General features: G+C 35.5%; 1 protein-coding gene across 3 annotated transcripts in view; it reads right to left on the bottom strand.

Annotated features, from left to right (window-relative positions):
* Positions 1-16,899, bottom strand: part of MALRD1 (MAM and LDL receptor class A domain containing 1) — a 522,662-nt gene that overhangs the window by 242,622 nt on the left and 263,141 nt on the right. The gene's annotated exons all lie outside the window — the stretch shown is intronic.

Raw genomic sequence — 16,899 nt, 5'->3', positions numbered from 1 at the left:
AATGTTCTTTTACCCAAATTCAGCTCTTAATAGAGTTCAAGCCTGTAACCTCTATCTCACAAGCTAAATTGAATTCTCAGAAAATAATAAATTATCAATTTGCTGCTATCATGTAACAGTTATTCCCAAGTGTGGCTGGTTAAAAACAGGTCCTCACTAAACACTGGAAGGAATGAAGGAAGAAAGGAGGATAGTTCACTAGCTTCTATTTCTTTTTCTCCTTGCTTGTATCACCAAGGTTATTTCCTGAAGTGTACAACGTTCACACTTAACTGAGAGATTTAATTTAGATTTCCAGAGGTCAAGAGGTAGGCTCATACTATGCCATTCTTTTGATTTGAAACACCTCACTACAGCTTGATCCCAAAGTGCAAATTATTCCATCTCAAATTTTAAAGTAGCGAGAAAAGTGTCTGTCTCCTAGACTTGACATTCATGAGGACTGCTTTAAGGGTCATTTACAGTGACTTGTAATGAGGTTAAAAAAAAACCTAAACTAAACTTGGGCATAAAATATCAATACCATTTACCCAACATTGCTAATTATTAGAGAAGTGCAAATCAAAACTACAAAGAGGTGCACCACCTCACATGGTCAGAATGGCCACTATCAAAAAGTTATAAATAATAAATGCTGGAGAGGGTGTGGAGAAAAAGGAACCCTCTTACACTGTTGGGGGAGTGTAAATTGGTGCAGCCATTGTGGAAAGCAGTACAGAGGTTTCCTAAAAACTAAAGAGAGCTACCATATGATGATCCTACAATCACACTTCTGTGCATGTTTGTGGAGAAAACCATAATTTGAAAAGACACATGCACCCCAATGTTCATTTCAGCATTATTTTTACAACAGTCAAGACATGGAAGCAATATCAATGTCTATTGACAGTGAATAGATGAAGACATGGTACATATGTACAATGGAATATTAATCAGCCAAGAAATTGAATGAAATAATGCCATTAGCAACAATATGGATGGATCTAGAGATTATCATATTAAGTCAGATAAAGACAAATGTCCTATGACATCATTTATATGTGGAATCTGAAAAAAAAAAAGATACAAATGAATCTATTTAACAAAACAGAAACAGACTCACAAACATAGAAAACAAACTTACATTTACCAAAGAGGAAAGGCAGGAGGGATAAATTAGGAATTTGGGAGAAACATATACACACTTCTATATACAAAATAAGCAACAAAGACCCACTGTGTAGCACAGGGAACAATACTCAATATTTTATAATAACCTGTATCTGATAGGTGTATAGTGATATCTCCTTGTGGATTTAATTTGTATTTCCCTAACAGCTAGCAATATTGAAAACACTTTCATAAATTTTTTGCCATCCGTTATAGTCTCTTCATGTCTTTTGCCCATTATCTAACTAAACTGTTTATTTTGTTTGTTACTGCATTTTACTAATATATGATTTTCACTGTTTGAATATACCACCCATTATTTGATGGAATCTATTAGGAGGATAGACTGCGATTCCTTGAAAAGACTTGAGTCAAAACTGAAAGGGAGGAGAAAGTATGGGAACTAGAATGCACTGAAAGAGGGAATCCATGTGGAAGTTTGATATTTGTTTTTTCTTTTGTGCTCTGGGAATAGTCACATTCAGTTATTCTTCTACTGATTGACATTTGGGTCAATTCTAGCTTAGAGGTTTTATAAACTCTCTGCTTTGAATTTTTTCATGACTCTTAGACACACAAGCAATTATTTTCCTAGAGAATATGAAAATGAGGAACATAGCTGGATAACAGGACCTATGCCATCTGTTTTACTTACTATTGCATAGCTATTTTCCAAAATTGTTATACCAATTTATACTCTAAGAGTAAAAAAAACAATCTTCCATGGCTTATTCTACTTTCTTGGCAACAACTGATATTGCCCTTTTAATTTTTGTCCAGCAATTTCATATCAAATAATAGCTGCCTCTGTTTTGATTTGCATTATCCTGATCACTAGAGTGGAGCATCTCTTCATATGTTTAATGACCATTTGTACCTTCTCTTAGGTGAAATACCTATTTAAGTCTTATGCTGATTTGACTGTGTTTTAGCAATCTGCAGGAATTCTTTATAAAGAGAGAAAATAGGATATGTTGGTTTAAAGTGCAGATTCTGGATCTTAAATCTTAAGATTTAACCTAGGCTTAAGTCAAGCCAGGTTTTAGGATGGATAGGGGTACAAGGAAGACCAGAGGTGGAGGAGTTAAGCCTTCATCAGGAAGAGAGATCTCCTCCTCATCTGAAATAGGAAGAAAAGTTGTACATGTATCTGGAGGTAGAAGGTGGACACAGGGCTATACATGGAAAACAAAGCAAAACAAAAATCTGAAATCATATTAGTCATTGGATTATCCTTATGAGAAGGATAATCAGTGCTCTATTGGAGAGCTGGTACTCTGATAACAAAGTGTGAGCACTGGATTTTCTTCTCAGTAGAGAGTTACTGAATGAGGTGTCTATGGCACTATATCATGTTAATGCTCTTCCATCTGTGAGATATCATGATTATTGGAACATTCGCCATGTGGGACATGGGGAATAATGTTTTTTTTTTTTTTTTAATGGACCATTTGACATATCTCAATGTCCTTCCTTAGTTTAAAAACAAACATCTTAGGTTTATCTAGATACCTATTTGTCGGGAATAACCTCACTCATAACAACATTCTGCTTTTCTAAACATTATCTTCTCAATGACAGACATCTTTAGCCAGGTTATGGGAGGCAAAGAACAACAGCTCGTGCTCCAAGCTTAACACCGGAGGGGATCTCATCATGACTCAGCTACAGCGAACACAGGCACAAAGTCCTCTGCATCCAAACAGACAATGTGTGAGAATCAACACAGATAATGAGTTCTGGCATCAAAGAGAAGGGCACTCGCGTGGAAACAATATGAAAACTCCCGTTTAGAAAAGTGATAGAACTTACATTTGGGGATGATACATATATTAATACAGTTTATTTTCAACAAAAGAACAAAAATAAATATTCTAAATTTTATTCTTTCTCCTTTTCCTAAACACACTTTTCATTAAGAATCAATAGAAAAAAATGACTTAAAACTTGTTTCATGCTCTATAGTTTTCAAACAACACCCTCACCTATTATGGCATTTGATGACTGTAGAACTGTTTCAGCTTATGCTATGACCATCATTTTATATGGTGGTCCAGTGGTAAAGAATCTGACCCTGCAGGAGATAATCCCTGGGTCAGGAAGATCCCCTGGAGAAGGAAATGACAACCCACTCCAGTGTTCTTGCCTGGAAAATTCCACGGATGGAGGAGCCTGGTGGGTTACAGTCCATGAGGCTCCAAAGAGTCAGACACAACTGAGCAACTAACTTTCAATTATATATATATAATTGTATAGTGACTCATAGACCCTAAGGTCATGCCCAAGGTCATGAGTAATAAGTGGTACAGCTGGGATTCAAATCTGGCTACATATCTAATGGTATTTTGATACACCCTGAAGCCCAGGGTGAAATTCTGTCAGTTAAATACTTCACACCTTGAGAAATGAGCTGATATAGGTATCAATGTCTTTTGGTCCCTCTGGCAAAATACATCCACAGTGAAGACCAACTGCTATGTTTAGGGTGGTGTTATCTGAACTGGTGTCTGTCTATGCACTGGAAGGACAGATCATCTGATTCCTTGAAAGCCTCAAAGGAGGGTCAAACCCAAAGGAAAGGAGTAAGTCTGAGAATTAATTTTGTTTACCTTTCTACTGTCGAAAATAATAATTAAAAATCTGTAAAATCTATGACATACACCAAAGCCTGTGTTGTTGATTTATACTTTGTATGAATAAATAAGATCAAAGAAGTATGTGGCTTTCTTCATTTGGTGAAAACAGCGAAGTGGTTGTAGCAGAGTATAAATTAAGGGGTCTCAGAGTACCAGACAGCAGCTAGAACAGAATAATTGATGACTGAAAATATTGTTGAGAGTTCCAGATAGAAGTGCACAATGATGAGAAGCAGCTTCCTGGTAAACAATTCAAAAGGGGATATAAAAATAATTGCAAAAATATTAGATAATGGTGATCTTTCAAAGGGGAGAGAAGATGACCCTTCTTATGAACATTTTGTTCATGTAGCTCCTTCTACATTCTACTTGCAGTTCTTACTTCCTTCTTCAGATAGAGCAAGTAAGATGTTTCCAGTATTCTTACCAAATTCAGAAATATTAAGAGAATTAATATTAATATATCCATAATACTATCAAGGCCTCATTTGCAATTTCAACTGTTGTCATAAATTTAACTTCTTGCAGGATTTTTTTGTTGTCATTATGAAAAACCTACTGAATAAATTGTGAATTATCTTCATGAATATGTACATAGACTTATTCACATGGATATATTCACAGGCAATTACAAGGAAGAAATTAGTAAGCTTTCTTTCTCTTCTCTGTGTATAGAATTTCCTGTATTTTCCAAGCAATTATCATGTATCAGAAGGTACAAATGGACGAAAAGAGTACTGTGCCTGGGGTGATGATTCTGATCCTTGTGGTTCACACTGACATTATTAAATGTAACAGAACTTTACAAAAGTGCTGACTAAAAAAAAGTTAATACACCTTATGTGTGTGCAAAACATAATAAGGAGCTATCACTTGCCCCCAGAGATCTATGAAAACAAAGTGAATCTACAGTCACCCATCAGTCACTCCAAACCAAGCACTGTTCTTTAGGCGGCTCTTGGTCACCATGCAGCTATGCCTGCATTCATAAAATTGTCTTAGAAGTTTAACAGTATCTGAGCTACTCAGAAAATCCTACATGTTTGAAGCTAGAGAGTTTGGAGGGGGAAAAAAGGGGAGATTTTCAAGGATGTAGGATATATCAGAAACTTCTAACAGAAAATAGAAAATATTGTATCTTAGCTACAGATAAATAATCTGGAAAAAAAATGACCTGGTGCTCCAGATCAACAGTGTGCCTTTAATCATTTTATAAAATACAGAAGCATTTTTCAAGTACTGAGGTATCTATTTGAAGTATTGTATGAGTTTTTGCAAATGATGTTTATTACTGTGTGGATAGAATAGTAATAAAAAGAAGCATAAATGCACTGTAAAATCACTACTAACTGTATATCTGGAAAAATAAAACTGCTCACAATCTCTCGGCATCTAAGTAAACAAACTAAATTGCAAAAAAAAATCAATTATATGTCCCCATATTTTGTGCTCAAATGTAGAAGGAAAATGAAAACGAAAAAATTTCTTCTAATTTTGACCATTTCTTTTTCTTAACTTATCTTTTGTTTAGACATCTTTTGGAAGGAAAAAAAAAAAACTCAAAATGAATAAATTGCTTTGCAAATGCTTAGCTTGTTTAGTGCCATTTAACGTTTTATTTTCTGTTCTTCCATACACGTGTTTGTGTATGTTCTTTTGACTATTAAGAAAAATTAGCTCCAATTCTGATGAAGCTGAGAAAGTTATTACTTTGAGTCTAACTTATAATTTAGAACTTTTTCCAAAAGTAATTTAAATACCCCACCCTGTGCAAAATTAAATCTAAATAATTTTCTCATCACTCAGAAGCCATATGCATATCTAACTTTGGTGAGATTTTATTTGAAGAATGACCCCCAGTGAGGTAAAAAAAGAATCAAGCTAACTCATTAAAAATATGACCCCTAAAATCCTTAAGGGCTCATGAATGCTGATGAAAAGAAACGCATAAATTCACAGAAAATATTATTTTACCTTTCTTTTTAACCTCAAGTCTCTATGTCACTTCAATTGCTAGCACTCAGAATAATGATCTCTCAGCTCATAAAACTGAAGAACTAAGTATGCTCTTTTGCCACCAAGAGGTTAACATAAAAATATAAGACAAAGCAATGTACAATGATCATCTGTAGGATATAGTGCATGATGCACCTTGAATTGAAAATAAAATTGATCTATATTTATAACCCATAACTAAGTCCTCAATGAATCAATCAGGGAATGTGCATGTTCAAGTCTTGATATGTAAATATATGATACAGGAAATAAAATGTTAAAGTCTTGATCCATAAAGTAAATCCCCAAAAAAATGGTCTAATTCATATAAAAGAACAGTAATTCAGTCAAGTCCATGCTTAACTCTATTTCTCCATTCTTGGGAGAATAACATCAACTGCAACATGATACAGAGTTTTCAATTAGGATCACAAAGGTAGTAGTTTTATAAAGAATCTGTCTAGATGGCATAGATTATTCCATCTATAGGTCCCGCTCAAAAATTTCTTCCATTATCTTCCCTTTTGCAAATTCCTTTTATTATATATTTACATATTGTTCTCCTGTCTATATCTAAGTTCACTGAGATATTGGAAATCTGTCTTATTTTTTTTTTTCTAACAAGTACTTTATGTGCCTAAAATAAACTATTTTAGGGCTTCCCTGATGGCTCAGATGGTGAAGAATCTGCCTGCAATGCAGGAGAGCTGGGTTCCATCCTTGGTTTGGGAAGATCCCCTGAAGGAGGGAATGTCTACCCACTCGAGTATTCTGGCCTGGAGAATTCCATGGACAGAGGAGCCTGGCCGGTTACAGTCCGTGGGGTCACAAAGAGTTGGACATGACTGAGAGATTTTCACATTCAAAATAAACTATTAATTACTTGAAAGGTTTAGTTTCAAGTTCTCTTATTTCCCCTAAACACTTTCATTCCACAAATATTTTAATAGCACTGAATTCCTAGGATATTGAATGGTTTGTTCTCCATAGTTGGCATTTAATTATATATGATAAGCCTGTATGTTCACTGATTCATTTCAAACACCTATTATATGCTATACACTAGACCCTATGCTACATGCTAGAGATAAGTAAATAAGGTAGATAGAGATTCTGCAACACAAAAGCTCCCTAGTCATTGGACTATAGATCTTTACATGTAGACAATCAGGATGCAATGCGATGGGGTCATGAGACATAGATCCGTGGAATGGGAACACACGCCATTCAATCAGGACCCACACCATGACCCCAAGAGAAGTTCCTATTCTGGGAATACAGCAGAGCAAATCATAAGTCACCTTCTCAGATGGAGGACAACTTCAAAAGAGGATAATTAAATATCAAAGAACATTCCATTTTAGTGGGAGAGCTCTGAATGATTCTGAAAGACTGAATATCACACTGCTGCATTTTTGCAAACAGTTTAGTCCACTCTGAACTCACAGCCTTCATGACAGCAGGAGTATATTCAATAGAAGTTCACTGAAGACTGCTTTGAATGCATGAATGGAAGTGTAATGGTATCCACAGAAGTAGGATCACAGCAGAATGTGCCACAGAGCTTTGCTGACACAAGTCATAGATTATTAGAAAATATTCTTGACTTCTTTAGAAGATGTAAAGAGATGTACCAATCTGGACAATGGAAATTAATTCTAAATACTTTTCATCATTAAATGTGCTATATATTCATCTCATAAAGATAAGACTACCAACATAATTAAGATTTTCATTGTTTATTTTGACAATACATACAAGAGTGAATCATATGGTTTTTTCCTACTCCAACTCTGTGATCTATAATTAGTAAAAACATGTCACTGACCTTGTAGCAGCCTGAGTCAGGCGTGTGATTCATTTAGAACAGTCAGCTCACAGATAAGCAATTTTAACCTATTCGAGCAGAAACATATGCTGCAAACTCCAAAGAAAATTAACAGAGCAGGCATTATAAATTAACTGATAAGATAAATAAAAACTATACTAAGCATTAAAAAAATCGATGAGAACTTACAAGTTCCAAAAAGTTGCTATCATGTGCTGAAGACTTAATTTTTCCAGCAATGCCCTCCCCAAAAATGAAAGAAAGTGAAAGAAAAAAGCGATATTTTGCCATGGAAAATTGGTTTTATATAGTGAAGATGCAAATATCAGGAAGTAAGCAAAAGTAAAGAGGAAATTAACCAACCCTCAGGATTCCCATCACTGGAGGAGGGCATGGCAACCTACTCCAGTATTCATGCCTGGAAAATCCCATGGACAGAGGAGCCTGTCAGGCTACAGTTCATGGGTTGCAAAGACATGACGGGAGCAACTGAGCATGCACACACAGGATTCCCATGTAGGGCAGTCTGTACATAATTGCACTTCTGAATTTTCTGACATCAAATGGAGGGAAAGCAAGTGAAGTGACCAGCCAATTACACCTTGAATTAAAATTAATTTAAACATTAAATTTAAATTTAAAAGTGAGGTAAGTTATAATATTGTTTCTCTTCACTTCTACCAGACTTTATATTACATAAAAAGTCAATAGCTGTGACTCCTTATGACATTTGAAAAGACACTCCTGAAGCTGGGTGATAAATCTTTCAATATATTAATCCACTAACAGTTCGGAAGCTGCTGACTCTACCTGGCTGCAAGTCTGATAACCAGCAGCTGAAACAGCTCTTTGCTGTGGCAGTACCTAAACCTGTTTACAATCATCCTGCTCTGAATTTGGTTCAGATTGAATGTTATCTTCAGTGCCTTTAAGTTCCATTTATTGGGAACTGGAGTTGCTTTTCCATGCAAAAAGTTCCTACTTGGATAAGATATATATATATATATATATATATATATATATATATATATTAAACAACAAATAAGGTAGATAGGCTTATGAAAATAAAAATTCACAAGACCCTTTATAAGAGAAGGATCTTGGTTTTTAAAAGGATCAGAACATGGATGGTGGAAATACATCTTTATTTTTACTATCTTGAACTAAAATTTGGTATTTTTTTTCAACTGTGAATATAGGCAACAAACTCACAAATATTGATAGCACTTGTGACTTTCCCACCAATAATAGTAACAAATATTTTAACATCACTTTAAAGTGACATAACTGTCTCAAAAATATTATTTATGTTTATCACTCTTTGGAATAATAGTTATTTTATCTTCCATTAAATTTTGTCCTTTACAAATTTGTCACAAATTTACTATATCATGATTTTGGAGTTTTAAAAGTATTTTAATAATTAGCATTATTTTTTTCTGGCCACACAGCTTGCAGTGTCTCAGTTCCCCAAGCAGGGATCAAACCTGTGCCCCCTAGAGTAGAAGTGCAGAGCCCTAACCACTGGAGTGCCATGAAACTCCAAATAATTAGTATTAATTAACTAATTTTCTTTGTAATTCTAGCATTTTATACACTTGTAACCAGTATTCTGAGAAGTAATTCAGAAGTTCAGCAGATTTCCAAGGAATCTGTAAAATACACAAACACATACACGGACAATTGATTAAGAATCCCTGACCTTGAAGATTTCTGCTTTTAATTTACAGCATCTCAGTTTTCAAAAAGGGAAAAATTGTTACTAAGTTTGATCATACTAGTAAGCAGAGAGAGAGGGGTGGGGGAGGAAGATTCTAAAAAACAACTGATGTTTGCGACAGTTTTAAAGATTTCATGTTTGAATAAAAATTAAGAGCTTTCATCTAGCTAGATTTCTGTCTTATAAAAAACAAATTTGTTGCTTCTAACTTATTCTTTCTTCACCAACATTAAAATACAGCTATTAATCATAATTCTGAAATTTTTGAAATAGTTAGATATCAAGTAGAGTGATTTAAATAAATATGGTTATTATTATCAGATGTTGACAAGCTGTTCCAAAAAAAAAAAATGGAGAAGTTGCTAAACACAAACTAATCCTTTCCCCTCTTTAACATGTGTGGGACAGGCCTGTGGATTTATTATTATGAAGAGACAGAAATCTTCAATACGTATGATCTCAGAGCCACAGGAACACTTTGATGAAATATGTTTGCCTCCTCGGCATGAGAATGTTTTAAATTCTAAAAGCAGAAGGTGAATGCAGTAGTTTAGAGATGGATTTTAGAGTCAGAATTGGCTTTAAACCTGATGATACTGCTTATTATTTATGTGATTTGGGTCTCAATGTCATGATCTGTTAAATTAGAACAAAATATCTACCTCACAGATTAATTCTGAAGATTAAGTGAATTACTATGTGTAAAAGACATCTATGATATATAAAAAATAAATCAGCCAAGATATGGAAGAAAACTACGTGTATACAAACAAATAAATGAATAAAGATGACATGGTATGTATCAGTTCAGTTCAGTCTATCAGATGTAACTCCATGGACTACAGCACACCAGGCTTCCTTGTCCATCACCAATTCCTAAAGCTTGCTCAAACTCAGTCCATTGAGTCACTGATGCCATTCAACCATCTCATCCTCTGTTATCCTCTTCTCCTCCTACCTTCAATCTTGCCCAGCAGTAGGGTCTTTTCCAACGAGTCAGTTCTTCACATCAGGTGGCCAAAGTATTGAAAATTCAGCTTCAGCATCAGTCCTTCCAGTGAATATTCAGGACTGATTTCCTTTAGGATTGAGTACTTTGATCTCCTTGCTGTCCAAGGGACTCTCAAGAGTCTTCTCCAACACCACAGTTCGAAAGCATCAATTCCAGGCATTCAGCTTTCTTTACCATCCAACTCTCACATCCATACATGACTACTGGAAAAACCATAGCCTTGACTAGACAGACCTTTGTTGGCAAAGTAATGTCTCTGCTTTTTAATATGCTGTCTAGGTTGGTCATAGCTTTTCCTTCAAGGAGCAAACATCTTTTAATTTCAAGCTGCACTCACCATCTGCAGCGATTTTGGAGCCCAAGAAAATAAAGTCTCTCACTGTTTCCATTGTTTGCCCATCTATTTGCCATGAAGTGATGGGACAGGATGCCATGATCTTCATTTTTTGAAGGCTGAGTTTTAAGCCAGCTTTTTTTATTCTCCTCTTTCACTGTCATCAAGAGGCTCTTTAATTCTTCTTAGTTTTCTGCCATAAGGGTGGTGTCATCTACCTGTCTGAGGTTATTGATATTTCTCCCAGAAACCTTGATTCTAGCTTATGTTTCATCCAGTCGAGTGTTTCACATGATATACTCTGTATAAGTTAAATAAGCATAGTGACAACATACAGCCTCGATGTACCCCTTTCCCAATTTGGAACCAGTCCATTGTTCCTTGTCTGGTTCTAACTGTTGCTTCTTGATCTGCATACAGATTTCTCAGGAGGCAAGTAGGGTGGCCTAGTATTCCAATCTCTTTTGAATGTTCCACAGTTTGCTGTGATCCACACAGTCAAAAGCTTTAGTGTAGTCAATGAAGCATAAATAGACTTTTTTCCTGAACTCTCTTGCTTTTTCTATGATCCAACTGATGTTGGCAATTTAATCTCTGGTCCCTCTGCCTTTTCTAAATCTAGCTTGAACATCTGGAAGTTCTTGGTTCACGTACTGTTGAAGCCTAGCTTGGAGAACTTTGAGCATTATTTTGCTAGCATGTGAGATGAGTACAATTGTGTGGTAGTTTGAACATTCTTTGGCATTGCCTTTCGTTGCGACTGGAATGAAAATTGACCTTTTCCAGTCCTGTGGCCACTGCTGAGTTTTCCAAACTTGCTGGCATATTAAGTGCAGCACTTTCACAGCATCATCTTTTAGGATTTGAAACAGCTCAGCTGAAATTTCATCACCTTCACTAACTTCGTTCATAGTGATCCTTCCTAAGGCCCACTTGACTTTGCCCTCCTGGAATATAGGTAACAAACTCACACATAAAAGCAAACATTACTAACCCTAACCTTAACCATAAAAAATGAATGAAATGTTGCCATTTGCAACACTATGAACATAGACATTATGCTTAGTGAAATAAGTTAGAGAAGGACAAATACTGTATATTTTCATTTATATGTGGAATGAAAAATAAAACAGATGAATATAACAAGACAGAATAGACTTATAGACACAGAGAACAAGCTAGTGGCTACCTGTGAGGAAAGGAGTGAGGGGAGCAGCAAGATACGAGAAGGGAATTAAGAGGTAAAAAGTACCAGGTGTAAAATAAATGAGATACAAGGATGTAATGTACAGCATAGTGAAAAAAGCCATTATTCTATAAAGATCTAAATGGAGTATGACCTATAAAAATACTGAATCACTCTGTTGTATACCTGAAACATACAACTTAGCAAATCAACTATACTTTAACTAATAAAAAGAAGAAAGAAATCAGTCAATAACTAGAGGGTTGTAGTGGGAATAGAAATGGACATGAAACAGCAGTATAGTAGTTAAAAGGACAATCTTCAGTGCTGACCAGATGAGTCTCTTGATAAGTAAAACTCTAGGATCAATTAAACTAATTAACTAAGTTGTTAGTCTCTTAATAGAAATCTTAATGGAAGGGGCTCCACTGGCTGCCTAGTGGGAAGCAGTAGAGGTACCTAAAAGAGACAGAAGATGTGAAACAAGTAGTGAGAAGTTCAGAAAAAAATCTTAGCCAAAAATATATGGAAGATAAATGTTGACCATTGTTGTGCAGCAGAAATCAACACAAAATTTTAAGCAGTTTTCATCCAAATTAAAAAAAAATAACAAATTTTAAAAAATAAAACAAAAAACAAACAAGAAAACACTGCCATGTTCTCTAAGGAACTTTTTTTTACATAAACCATGGTGTTGTGATCTTGTGACTACTAATTAATCAAACTCTGGGTGTGTTGCTCTCTTGCAAGTCTATAGTTTGAAATGCAAAGATCAACTTTTCTCCCTTGATTTGGTTAAGATCAATAATACAGTAGTACCAAAACTACACAGATTGAATTGTTAACACACTGAAACAACTCCAGAAAGGTAAATAAAGTTCTGGTACTAAAGTTTAGTTAAATGAATTTATAGCTCCCAATGCACATGACTGGCTTTGAAAAAATCAATTTGCTATATACAACTGCTATGTATCCCTCTCTCCGTATTCTCTACATCTTTTTCTCTGAAATAATGAATCAAATCTCAACAATATGACTAAAATAGCATCAGATATTCAATAGGCAGAAAAGATCAAAAGATGTCTAAGTATGAAAGCCTGTCTGACATTCTCTTAGGCACATTAGTATTAGGAATTAGCTGTAAATCTCACACTAGGACTGTGGAGTTGTGTGTGTGCACGCACCAGGGACAGGGTAGTGGTGAGTGAGAAAGGATGGAGGTGCTCACTTTTGTCAGTGGACCCTTACACCCAACTGAAGCTCCTTGTTTGCTAGGTTGAGGGTAAAACCAGAACCAGAACTGCCAAGTAGGTAGTTCTTCCAAGTAGGCAAAGGAACCGGGCCTTTCCTTTGTTGATTTGACATTTTCCACTGCCTACTGAACAAAATCTGTATTTCCATACTGAATATGATTTTTAGATAGACTTTCCAGGAAGTCAAGCACATAAGATCTCTGAATCAGAAGTCAGGAAAATTGGATTTGCGTCTTAACTTTTTTCTTAAAATACCATATGAGCTGGGACAAGAAAGACAACCTCATAATCTTAGTTCCTTCATCTGTAAAATGAATAGTTTAAACATACTTCGAAGGACCTTACCAGCCTGAAAATTCTCTGAATCACTAAGCAAGATAAAGCAATAAGCTAATTTAATTATGATCTTTCAGCATAACTAGGTTGCTATAATCAGGAGGGCTCTCCTGAAATACATTATTTTCCTCCACTTCAGGCTTGAATACATTATGTTTTCTATCACAATGGCATAATGGATAGTCCTGAAGACCTTCAGTCAAATAGATTCAAATTCCCTACAGCATGAAGTCATCTTGATTAAAATATCAACAGTTTATCACAGATGGAGTTGGTCCAAAACACAATAATGCCCTTCAGGTAGTAGGTGTTTCTGCATTTTATTCACAAGACTAGTTGAAAAGATGTAAAGTCCTTTTGTTTCTTGATGAGACTAGGATTTCTACCTATGAAAACAGTTTAGCAAATTCATGTAAACTTTAAAATTCCCTCAATTCTTTTTAACATATTAAAATCGACGTATTACTCATCATTAATTAATTCCATCAGAAAAAAGTGACTTGAAAAATGTGTAAAATTAAGTATATTTGTAAAAACAAGTTAACTTTCATGCTGTGGAAATCTAACTCTACCCCTGAGCATTTGTTTCATATTTTTAAAATCTTAGATGGTTTCAAAAGCAATACACTAAAACTTAATGAGAAATTTCATACTGAATGTATGAGTTAAAAGGTAGGTAAAAATGATAGATGATATCAAGAGCAAACATACTAGTTTAGAAACAAATCATGGTGCAATATGGCAGAAATCAACACAACATTGTAAAGCAAGTATCCTTCAATTAAAAATAAATTTAAAAATAAAAATAATAAATTTTAAAAAGAAAAATGAATTATTATTATATGCAGAAAAAGACATGACTCAGTAGGTGTTACTGTGGCTATGAAGTGTAATCAACAACACTACCCTTTAGAACTATATTGTTATTAAATTATTGGTCAGTGGTTGCATACCTTTTGCATCTGGATGCATGTATATATTTCAGACCTAGATTGCAGATTCTCCAGGTTAGACTTTAATGTCATGCACGTAATGCATAATGGCCACTCCTTCGCAAGGATTATCCCAAACAATCGTTGTCCTGAGCCCAGTGATGGGCTCCTTTGGAGAAGCACCACTCCTTTCCTCTAATCCCTTCATCCTGCAGTCCCCTCTCTGAAGAGCTGAGACAGACATAAGAACTAAGTCTCAAGGCTTTGCCCTGAGTATGTAATGATGTATCTATTGAAATAGTATAAATATAAATGAACAGTCAGTCATCAGGAAGAATTTCTGGCATTGTGAGGGACACTTGCAAAAGGAATAGTCATGGTTGGCAAAAGTGTCAAGGAAAGATTTGTGAAAGACTGAATCTACCCGACTGTGTTGGACTTGATGTGGAGGGAAAACATGGGAACACAGAAGGAGGCATTCCTGAGAAAAAATAGAGGAGACTGGGCCGGGGCACCATATGCATATATTGGGACCATGTCAAAGGATACGGAGTACAGAAAGAAAGAAAAGGTAGCATTCATACCCCTGTTGTGTTTGCCATCTGGCTAGGATGATTTCCAGCTAATGAGTGAGGTGAAATCCAACATGCTTCCACACAGACAGAAGCCTAAGCAGTACTTTGTAATGACGATCAAAAATATGTATTGTGTTAATTACCAAAATGAAATGATTGCCCTAATTCATGAACATAAAATATATGGTATGAAAGATTTCTCTTTGTAATAAATGTAAGTAAATAATAATAGGCACTTTTTAAATACAATAGGAATATAGGTCTTTAAAGTTGCTATTAAATGTCCAGAGGAATTGGGAGGAATATGGGAGCTCAATGTGACTTGATAGGAAGACATATATGTCAAATCAGTATAATTTTATAGTAAAGTTTTTTATAGTAATGTAAAGCTTGTTACTATAAGAGAAGAGAAATGTAAATATGAGTGAAGCAAATAATAAAAGCAAAATCCAATGCATCCAACCTTTCACAGGGCACTTTTGACAACTTGCTTAAAATGGAGTCACTTGTACTAAGCACCATGACAGCAAACTAAGACCATAATACCTAATTTAACTGCAGTTTCAACTTCCCTCAGGAATGTAATCTTAACTAGCCAGCACTAGAGACGTTATCTGTCCAACAGAACCCTACCATCCTCCTTAGGAGGGGACCTTCCCTGAAACAATGCATCTTTTTTTTTTTTTTTGGCTAATAATTTCCTTTTCCTGCACCCTTTCTGCCTTTGAAAACCTTTTTGTTTCTATAACTTGGCAGAATTCCTTTCTATCTGCCACATGGGATGCTGCCCAATTCATGAATCGTTCAACAAAGCAATTTGATCTTTAAATTTACTCATTTGAAGTTTTGTTATTTAACAGTACAGACCATATAACCCAGAATCACATTCAATAGAGTACTGGAAAATACTCTTCTAAGAACTCTAAGCACTGTATTTCAGTAAGTTTCCATATTTAAATATAAGAATAAATCATTGTGGTATTTTCTGCATGTATTTTATTAGGCAGGCTTTTCTGCATTATTATAGAAGGCTCCTAAATTATAAAGTTAACTCAGGTTTCAGATAAAACACGAACTATGCAGCCATGAGCTATTCAGACAAATGAGCCCTTTGATATTCTGGTCAGGCATTGTCCATCAGTGTGGGGCACTTCACCAAAGCCCATGTGTGAGAAAACAGCAAGGGCCCCAAAAGCATGTTTTCAGAGTAAGCTTTCGTGGAATTCTAAAGAGATTCTTGAAATGAACACACACGTGTGTACATGCACACACACACATACACACACACACCCCTCCTTTTTGCTGCTGCTGGAACTTGCCAAAGAGTCAAAGTATACGAACCAAGTCTCATTAATATTAATATATACTTTGTTATTTTGCTCCCCAAACACTGTCACTCTGTTAAACTAAATTAAAGCCCTGTCAGAAACATCTAATTAATCCACAGTAAGAAAATGCATTACTGTGTCATAGTTAATAAGCGGTTCAATGTAATCATACCTTGATCATTCTCCTGAGCAGTCCTGTCCTTTGTATGCTGTACTTAGGACCAGAATGTTTCACATTAATTTCTTTAATGATCGTTCATATATTAATTACAATGGATAGCTACTCTCCTTTCAGATGTATAAATCATCTAGATTCTTTCAGTGAGGAGGATGGGCAAGGAAATATCTAAATAGAGTGAAGAAACTTGTGGGTCTTAGACTAACTGTTACCACAAAGAGTTTCGGGGAGTCAGTTACAACCTGTGTTACAACGTGTTGTGTGATGGTTGTATGATGTTGAGCTCAAAGCTGGTTCCAGTGCCCAGTTTACCGAATTCCCCAAAACATCTGAACCATAAGCAGCATCGCCCTCTGATGGGAGGAGGCCACCCAGGGCCAGGTCAGCAGAGTTGTGATAAACTCCCTTGGCCATGTGCTGCCCGTAGGAAACTTTGC

Source organism: Dama dama, chromosome 23 (assembly GCF_033118175.1).
Source record: "Dama dama isolate Ldn47 chromosome 23, ASM3311817v1, whole genome shotgun sequence".
Classification (NCBI taxonomy): domain Eukaryota; kingdom Metazoa; phylum Chordata; class Mammalia; order Artiodactyla; family Cervidae; genus Dama; species Dama dama.
This window is presented reverse-complemented; position numbering and strand designations above follow the sequence as displayed.